Genomic DNA, 9,940 nt, shown 5'->3' with positions numbered 1-9,940 from the left:
CCTCCACCACAATTCCAGCCTTCACCACAATTCCAACACCACAATTCCAGCCTCCACCACAATTCCAACCTCCATCTCAATTCCAACCACCACCACAATTCCAGCCTCCACCACGCCCAGCTTCCCTCCAGCCCTGACCTGGAGGTAACAGGCCCAACATTCCTTTACCAGCTGCCATTTAGCTCTCATTTGAACTAATTAAAAGCCTTTTGAGGTATTTTTAAAGTTTTTTTTAATTTATTTTTTTATTTATTTTGCTAGTAATTTGACGCTTTGTGTGAGTTTAACATTGAGCACTTAGGTTGGGTGAGAGCATTTATTCCCAAGTCCTTATTTAATCAGTAATTGCATTTTAAACAAAAAAAAAAAAAAATCCCCAACTTATTCTAAAGAAAATAATTAAAAACATCAGTTTACACGTGATCAGATGGGGATTAAAAACTATATTTAATCATGCAATGGATTTTTATTATTTTTATTCTTGTGTTATAGCCAGTGTACAGTGGTTTTATCTCCTCTTTGTACTTGCAATAACATATTATTTGACCATGAATCACTTTAATGGATTGAAACATAAGCATGTGAATTGAAAAATAGATACATTAGTCAAATCAATAAATAAATATGAAAATATATTTCTACTATGAAAAACCATCTTGGCTACTGTGTCCTCCAACTTGGACAGAGAAAGCTGAAATATATAGCTGTAAAATATGGCTTGCCATGTCAACTAGCCAGTGCCTGCAGCCTAAAAGGAATTTTGAGCACTGGGTAAGTAGTATTTCATCAACAAAATCATAAAATAAAGACATTAAAATGAAGGAATGATTGAGTGCTGCAGGACGTTTGTAAAATCACCCTTCAGTCTGGGGCTGGAGTAGTTTAGTATTAGACATTGCATACTTTTCATATAAATTTGCTTACAAATAGCATGTCTTAACAAGCAATATTGCCAGACTGCCCCTGTAGCAAATATTTTTTCACTCTGTTGCTAAACAAACTCTCCTCGTGTGTTCTGTGGCGTGGCTACGGTCGGTATAAATAATACATCCTTAATATTAGGGAAAAAATACAGTATAAACCTTCACACAGAGTATTAAACCCTGCAATGAACTAAGATTTTGAGCTACTAAAATCCTTTTTACACATATTTTCCAGTAGGGAAGCCCATCCTTGCTGCTTTTTTGGTTCTGCTCTGGGGCAAATCCAACGTTTCATTTATTGCAAGGAATTTTGCTTGGATTTGCACCCTTTTGATAGCAGAATATGGCCTTTTGCATTTACATTTGTGTGACCTCTATTCCAAGGGGGCTGTGTGTCCAAACCCAGCGTGGGAAGCTGATAAACAGCATTTATGGCTAAGGATCAGTGTAAGCAGCTCAGTAAAAGGGGGATGTTAATTGCTCATCTTACATGGTCTAGAAATAAGCAGAGCCTGGTGCCTTTTTTAGCTGACATGGAGTTCAGAAAAGAGAAGCTTTCAATTTCCTTTCAAGTTGTTAATTAGCTATATGAGAGAATGACAAAAATACAGACTTTTCCAAAGTTTATTTGCATTTTTCTACCTTGACATATTATGCAAATATTAAGTCGTCATTTGCATATGACAAGAGTATCTGATCTTATTTTGCTTCAAGTCCCTTCAAATGCTGATATAAAGTTAAAACGTGAATAAATGTATGTTTTATGGGGTTTATGGGCTGCATTGTCACTTTTTTGACTGATACATTTTGCATGTGAACTCGACTTTGTAGGCAGCCATCCCAGATATCCTTGCTGGAATGGCTTTGATATGGAATTGGAGTGATGAATATCCTTAGCGTCATCAGGAAGCTGAACTTGAGTTTTAACCACAAACCAAGCGGTGATTTTGAGCTAAAGAGCAACAGTTTTTTGTTGGGTTGTCCATAACAACGCAAAACAGTCATCAAAACAGCGGTGGTAGTGCAGCAGAGAAAGGTAAAATACTGTTAAAATTAACACTTTCTATTTCTGGGTCAAGACAGGACCTGTCTGCAATTAATTAGCCCTGATGATGTTACGTCTTGAGACCTCCTGAGGTTCTTTGTGGTGCAGCAAGTCCCCGGGGAAGGGCTGGGCATCCATCTCTGCGAGGGAGGAAGGGCTGGGAGAACCTCCCAAACACAAATGTCTCCTGAATCTCTGCAAACAATCCCACTTGAAATTATTGTGCAGCTTTATTGTATTTTCAGCAATGTGCTTTGCTGGCAATAGAGAGACAACTTCAGAGGTAATACCCTGGAATCTCTTCCTGTTATAGATGGCTGTAGCTCATATATATAATGTGATTATTTCTTTCATTAAAGGAACTAAGTAATGTTATTAGATTTGGCTTTTTTTAGTGCATCAAATGGTTTATTTTACCGAGGCTGGAATTATTCTTTTCCAGAAATCCAGAGGTCATTTATTACACAAAGCACCTTGCGTTTACAGAAAAGAGACACAGCAGCTTTAGCTGTATTTCTTGTGTCTGCTTCCTCATTGCCTGAGTGTGAAAACTTTATTGCTCATTATCTACTGGGCTGTGATGAAGTGACAGATGATTTATTGGGAGCCAAAAACTGTGTTTCAATGGTGAACATTTTTATCCTTTTGTGTTGCAGCCTGCCAACCCCTCTAACTGCTGAGGCAACAAATAAAGAAAACTCACTGCTGGAGGGCCCTGTGACTATCACTCATATATGTCCACATTTCAGATCCCACTCTGGTTCTAATTTGATTCAATTCCCTTTTGTTGCTTAAAAATTCAATTTGTTTAATTGAGCTGTTTGACAGTAAAATCTGAATTCCATGCATTTTAACCATTCATATTAAATTTCCCTCCACATAGTACTTTTAGTAATGTGCTTTAAAAGAGGTCACTTTAATTTAAATTTGGTGACCTTACAAGCTTATAAAAAGATCTATATGCTATCCTTCTCAAACTGAAATTAAATTGAATAAATGTAAGAGAATGTTACAGTAGATATTTCTGACTGAGGTTTTGGGGGCCTGCAGAAATGAAACCTGCACCAAGAAACCTCAGTGCCCTTCCCAGACTGTTTTCCACAAAAAAACAAATGGAACATCCCATGGCAGGTCAAACCAGCCATTAAAATTCATATACAGCTTAATACTGGAGTTGGGGTAGTTATATTGCCTTTGTTTGATAAGTTCTCTGCCCCTGCTTTGGGTTATTGCTATTTGTTTTTAGATAGGCTTGCACAGTTTTTGACATTTCCATAGCGGAATATCTGTTCCTTTAGGATTAATAAGAAATATTGGAACCTGTGCAAGACTTTTAAGATTTAGTAAACTTTAATCTGTAAAATTTAATAGCAATCTCCAAGTCATTATGAGTATATAGGATGCAGTCTGGCTTTACAAACACTTTTAAGCAATGAGTTATGTTCCAAGAATGGCTTTGCTGTGTATCATTATGTCCAGGTAAATGCCAGGATGATGACATAATTGGTAGTTGGGAGTAAAATACAACCTCTGTAAAATGTTACTAAGGTAAACGTAGCGGGGTTGTAATTCATTATACATAAACATGACTAGGAGTTATTTATCATTTTATGAAATACAGAACAACCTGAGCTCGCCGTGTTCCGCCGGTTCTTCATTACTTTATGGGAATTGTTACGGGCTCGTCGCCGCTCGCTCCTTTATTTCCCCTTAATGATTTACCAACATTTCCCCGCAAACCCACGCCAGGTTCCTTCCCAGCCCTCTCCGATGCTACCCCTGGTAGACCAACTCCTAAAAACTGGCCTCATTAGGAGTGATATCCTGCCACTTTCAGACACTGACAAATTTACAGCTCTGGAGTAAAGGTCATAATGGCATTCCAGCCATTAAACCAACCCCATTCCACAATACCTGCCACCGCCAGCAAATACATTTTTGCACACAGATGCCCGTTCCGTTATTTTCTGCTAAAGACATACAGTAATAGTTTGAAAGCAACAAAAGCCTATTTTGTACCTGTTCAGCTTGCAAGTGTGCTAGCCCTAGGCTACTGTTTAACTTTTAACCCTCTTGTTCACACAGCGTACATGCATAAAACTACAATGTACCACATAATGAAGTGAAGCTGGCAACATTTGTTTTAGACTGTTTGCTATAGGACACGCTTCTCTCTGGTTTGAAAATCAGTTTGGAAAACAAAACAAAACAAAAACAAAAACAAAAACAATAAAAAATGAAGGTGTCTGGCTAGGAATTGAGGGATTATGCTGGGGTTTTGCCCACGTTTAATAGCAGCCCTGCTATGCTTTCTGTGTATTAACAGGGCTTTCAAGTAAAAAAGAAATAATTCAGCACCAAATGATTTTTGAAGAAGAATTTCTTTTGCAATTCTTTCCTGGTGTCTGATTTTAAAACATTTTATCAAGCTTCCACTATATGTGCCAAACACTCCCTTGTCAGGTGTAGGATGAACTACAGTATAACTGTGAGATATTTCTTTCCCTCATAACAATCTCGAGCCATAGCCCGTGATGAATTATTTGTACCATCACAAGGAAATTCCCCTCTTCTGCACTTAAACCCAGCAAAATTACACACCAATTGTGGCAGAGCAAACATCTGATGTGACAGCTGTATAGCACACGGAGATCCATTGGTCCATTGGTTAATCAGCAGATTTTAATGGTGCTGGGGAATATGTGGTGTCCTGAATTAGAAATGGGGCTGTGTTCTTCATTAATAGGACAAATTTTCCTGATTTTCTACCTGTGGATGAATTATTCCTCCTGGTTAAAGGATTCAAATATTAAAAAATAATTGAAAAAAAAGAAAAAAAACCTAAAAAAAGGGAAAAAAGGTAAAGAAAGGAAAGAAAAGGAAAGGAAAAAAAAAAAAAAAAAAAAAGAAGAATGTGGAAAATCTGCCATAATTCAGAACACAAAAAGGAAATCCTGTGGATGAGTCAATTATATGGTTCCTAATGATGGTTCAGCCTGGAGGCCTTGAGTGAGGAGGGGAGGAAACAGAGGAAGATTAACTTGGTTAACCTTCTTCCATTTCCCTGTGCCAGGCAAATATTTTACTTATGCATTCCCTCCTGTTTAACCCACGCTGTTATTTCCCACTGCAGTTGGGGACAGCTTGAATTTCACAATTTCATGAGTATTTGCTCTTTGCTTTTTACCCCAATAATTAAAATGGCAAAAAGGGCCCAATGCTGTGTTGGAAAGTGGGATTTAGGGGGTTGGTTTGTTTCTACCTGCCACCATTAACGTGCCTCATCAGATGCTCAGGAAAATTAAGATCACAGTTTTCCTGGGCAGCTCATTATTAGGGATGTATCCTAGAAATTAGAAATACCCCCAAGATTAAAAGCAAAATCTCAGAGGCCCCTGAAGACAGCGGTATCTTTGGTGAGATGAAGGCCTGGCCAAGTGCAATAATGATAATGATAAATAACCATCATTTATTTTTATACATGCCCATATCATTTAGGACCTCATAGTGCTCCACAATAAAATCAAAGAAACATTAACTTGAAGTAAACAAATGACAAAACCAACATCAGCAGATGGGCAAATCAACAACAAAAATAAACAAATCAGCAGGTCAGAGGCTTCATTGCAGGAAAGAACAAATGAGTTTGGAGCAGAAATTTGGGTGGAAAATGCAGGAAAGATCAAATGAAGAATGAAAGGCTGCTAGTCCTCCAACCTCCTGGTGAGTGCAGCACCCTCAGACACTTTTGGGTGATGTCTCACTGCCATAAATGGCTCCCTGTATTCTCAATTTCCAATTAAATCTCATGTCTGCATTTTCTTTCCTTTTTTTTCCCCAATCCTGAAGCCCCCAAACACCTCCTGGAAGCCTGGTCTCCAGGCACAGCTGGATGGGGACACCAGGAATGCTGGACTGAGATGGGCAGTGGTGAAGTGCAAAAATCCAGATCTGGATATGGTTTTTATTCAAAGAAAATGGAAAAACTTGTGACTTTGTTTTGAAACTTGGTGTGGTGAACATGACTTGCACATCCTCATGTTCCAGGGTCTGTGAAACTCTCCTGTACCAAGTTCCAAATAAATTCATTATCCATGGCTCAGCTGTGGTCAGCATTAGCATTTTTTGTTAAGGAAGTAGGATTTTGCTGGAAATATTATTATTATTATTATTATTATTATTATTATTATTATTATTATTATTATTATTATTATTATTATTATTATTATTATTATTATTATTTACTATTTGCTGGAAATATTATTATTATTTTTTATTATTATTATTATTTACTATTACTTGCTATTACTGATGATTATTTATCATAGAGTTGAACCTAAAACTTTATTACACCGAGCATCAAATAAATGCTTACTGGAAAATTCCCTTCTCTGAAACTGGAAAAAAATTCTTTATAACCCATTTAATGACAGGCATTAATTGTGATTGATTCTCCTGAGTGGATGTGAGCAATCCCTCCACTGTACAGATCTGGACATCCAGAGACACCAAACCCCTTGGCCTGTGATAGCAGATGATTTTCAGCCAAAAATAAGCTTTTCTTTTGTTTTTGTTTTGAGGCTGAAGGGGCAGGGAGGTGCCTTCACCTAAACCTGGTTTAGTCTTGAAGCACTGAGAAGCAGGAATGCTCCTGGGAGCACTGGGATTTGCCATCTTCCCTGTGCTCATTTGTGTTTAAGAACAACTCACTCTTGGCATGTGATGATCATCTGCTTATGTGTTAGCCATAGACTGCAAATAAGGATTTTGTTTTCTTTCAAAAATAAATCCTCAGCTTCTATAAGGACAGATTTTAGGTGAGGTTTTGGATTGGGATATGCAAGGCCACTACTTCAAGCTCATTCTGGACTGAGAGACACCTAAAGCATGAATTATGTGATTAGAAGAAATTTGAAAACTTGGTTAAAAATTAACTCTGTGCACCAGAAATGCATAATTTAAATTACCTTCTTCAAACACTGCTGCAGTTCCTTCCTTGCTGAAGATTTGGCTTTGCAATTCTTGTTTTAACAAGTTTTTATGTATACAGAAAAGAAAAATGTGAGAAAAGTACCTGTGTTCTGGCTTGCCTTTGGGTATTATTTGTACCTTGGCACTGAGGACTCGTCCCCAGCTCATGACAGAAACTTTCCTTTGCCACTTTGGACGTTGTAAGTCTGGGAAGCGCTGCTGACAGACACGTTCCAGGTCACAGAACAAGATTTCCTGATCAATAACGTTCCAAGCAAACTCCAGGGCCAGAAATACAATTCCTGGCATTGACAGGACACAAGACTCTGCAGAACAAGTGATGCTGTGAGGGCTCTGGGGACACTGCTGGTGGCATGCAGTGATTCCTGCAGGGCTGTGCCATGCCAGGGACACCTTCCCCTGTCCCATTGCTCCATCCCCAGTGTCCAGCCTGGCCTTGGGCACTGCCAGGGATCCAGATGCTGCTCTGGGCACCTGTGCCAGGGCCTGCTCACCCTCAAAACCAAGAATTCCTTCCCAATATTTAAACTAAACCTGCCCTGTGGAAATGCTTTATTCCACTGGTTTATCCTGACCACGCTGAGCTGGTGTCAGATGTACCAACACCATCACCAGGTATAACCTTACCCAGGCAAACCCTGAGCACAAGCAGGGAACAGCTGAGAATTGGGAATTCAGCTTGGGAAATGCTGGACCCTGCCTGGAAAATGCTGTTCCAGCAGCCCCATCCATGCAGCAGCTCCTGGAAGTGCTTCTGTCACAAAGGTTTTATTTTTCACTGTGTGCAACTTGGCAAAAATGATTCAATCCACACTCAGGCTTGGAATTCCAGATCTCAGTCAGTATGGAGATGTTTGGTAGGTTTAAAAAGATAAAAATAAAGGAATAAAATCTTGTTTTCTCCTTGGTTTTTGATGCTCCTTGTCGTTCTCTCCCTGAGACTTTAATTTGCAGGGAGCTCTGTACAGGCAGCCCTTCTTCACTGTTAAAACCTAATTGAAGCTTGGGTGTCCAATATTAAAACTTTGCTCAATATTAAAACTGAGGAGCAATTTTTAAAAAAACAGAAGCAAAATTTAGCTTTAGCTCTAACATTTCTGTGAGTTTGGGGTGGTCACACCTGAGGTTTTGAGATGAATCCAACTCAATTAAAAGTGTTATGTTTTATTTTCAAATTGGGAAGCTGCTATACATGTTTAATCTTTGTAGAATGGTCAGACTTAAAAAATAATAAAATCCTTCCTATTGCTTGATTTTAAAAATGGGTTTTCCTTAAAAACATGCAGGATTTTAGTCAGTATTTTCAAAAAAGAACCATGAAAAACGTGTGAGTGTTATTTTGCCTGCAAAATGTGATCTCACTGGAATAGTTTGGATGTGCAAACCCACACACGTGTCCCATGGTCCATGTGAGCACAGCCCCTGCTACCCATCCCACTGAAATTTACCTTTCTGAATGCCATTTTCTCAGCAGAACAGACCTGTGAGCTCTGAAATCTCCTTTAGTCCCTTGTGAAGGCTTAGGCAGGTGCTTGGCCACCCTGGAGAAGTTGTGCTTGTGCCACAGAAGCACTGAAAGGTTGAGGTTGGAGGATTCCTCTCAGACCATCGAGTCCAACCCCTCCCCAGCACTGCCAAGGCCACCACAGCCCCAGGGCCCCAAGTTCTGCATCCACACAGCTTTTAAATCCCCCCAGGGATGGGACTCCTCCTCTGCCCTGGGAAACCTGTTCGAATATTTTAATTTAAATTTAAAAATTTAAATTTTAATTAAATTCAAATTAGATTAAAAAATTTTAATTTTTTAATCTGCTTTAAAATCTTTTCCACACAGAAAGTTTTCCCTCAGAGTGTGAGGGCTGGTGATGGCAGTGAGAATCTGTCTGCAAGGAGTGTGCAAAGGACACATGAACAGCCAAGACCTGTCCCTTGTAGTAGAGTTTCTCAGAAATGCCTTTTGTGCTGGCCTGGCCTCCAAAAAGGAGGGAAACCCTTTGTTTTCACTCTTTGCAATCCCTTTTCTCATGCCATCTAAACAAGGGCTGGTTTTGGAGAGCTGGGGGAGAAGAAAATCCAAGCTCATCCTAAGGCTGAACATACAGCAGTAAAAACTGCTGCCAGTTAAAAGCATCTGAGGTCCTCAAAAGCCCCTGTAACTCATTAAAGGGTTGGAATTGCATAAATGGGGTGGCAAAATATTTGCCATGTGCTTGCACAGCTCAGGTTTTCATGGAATCACAGCCTGAGAGGGAAGGAGCCCACCAGGATCATCCAGCCCAGCCCAGACCTCCAACAATCCCCCCTGGACATCTCTGGAGCTCTGTCCAAGCTCTCCTGGAGCTCTGAGAGCCTCGGGGCCCATTCCCTGGGGAACCTGGGCAGTGCCAGCACCTCTGGGGATGAACCTTGCCCTGATCTCCCCCTGGCACATGTTGACCATGCTCCTGACACTGCTCACATCATTTAAGCATTTTGGGTGTCTAAAAGCATCAAACCATTTTTCTGTAAGGGTGGCTTGGATGAGTTGGTGCTCTCATTCCCAGGAAGCACTCCGGGACTGCAGTTTTTGTTGAGGTATTATCATCTCCATTCTCTCGGGGACGGGAAAATCAAGGTAAAGGAAGCGAAGGCAGCCCCACACGCGGAGTTAATTCCGTCCCATTGACCAGGATTGCTCCCATGCCGAGATGGAAATGCAGGTTTGGCTCTTTGGGGCCAGCGGGGCAGGGCTGTCCTGGATGTCACTGTCCCCAGCATCACCTGGGAGCCTCCTCCGCTCCTCTCCCTTCCCTCTCCTCTCCCTTCCCGCAGCCGCCTTTATGTCCCCGGCATAAATCCTCTTTACTCGGGCTTTGTGTCTGGGGCCCGGCAGCGCGTTTGTTCCCAGCCGAGGCTGAGGGGAACCACGGGAGGGGGAATACATGCATATCTAGATATTTATCCAGGTATAAATACATCCACACAAAATATATGCAACACC

This window comes from Parus major, chromosome 6 (genome assembly GCF_001522545.3).
Source record: "Parus major isolate Abel chromosome 6, Parus_major1.1, whole genome shotgun sequence".
In the NCBI taxonomy this organism is placed as follows: domain Eukaryota; kingdom Metazoa; phylum Chordata; class Aves; order Passeriformes; family Paridae; genus Parus; species Parus major.
This window is presented reverse-complemented; position numbering follows the sequence as displayed.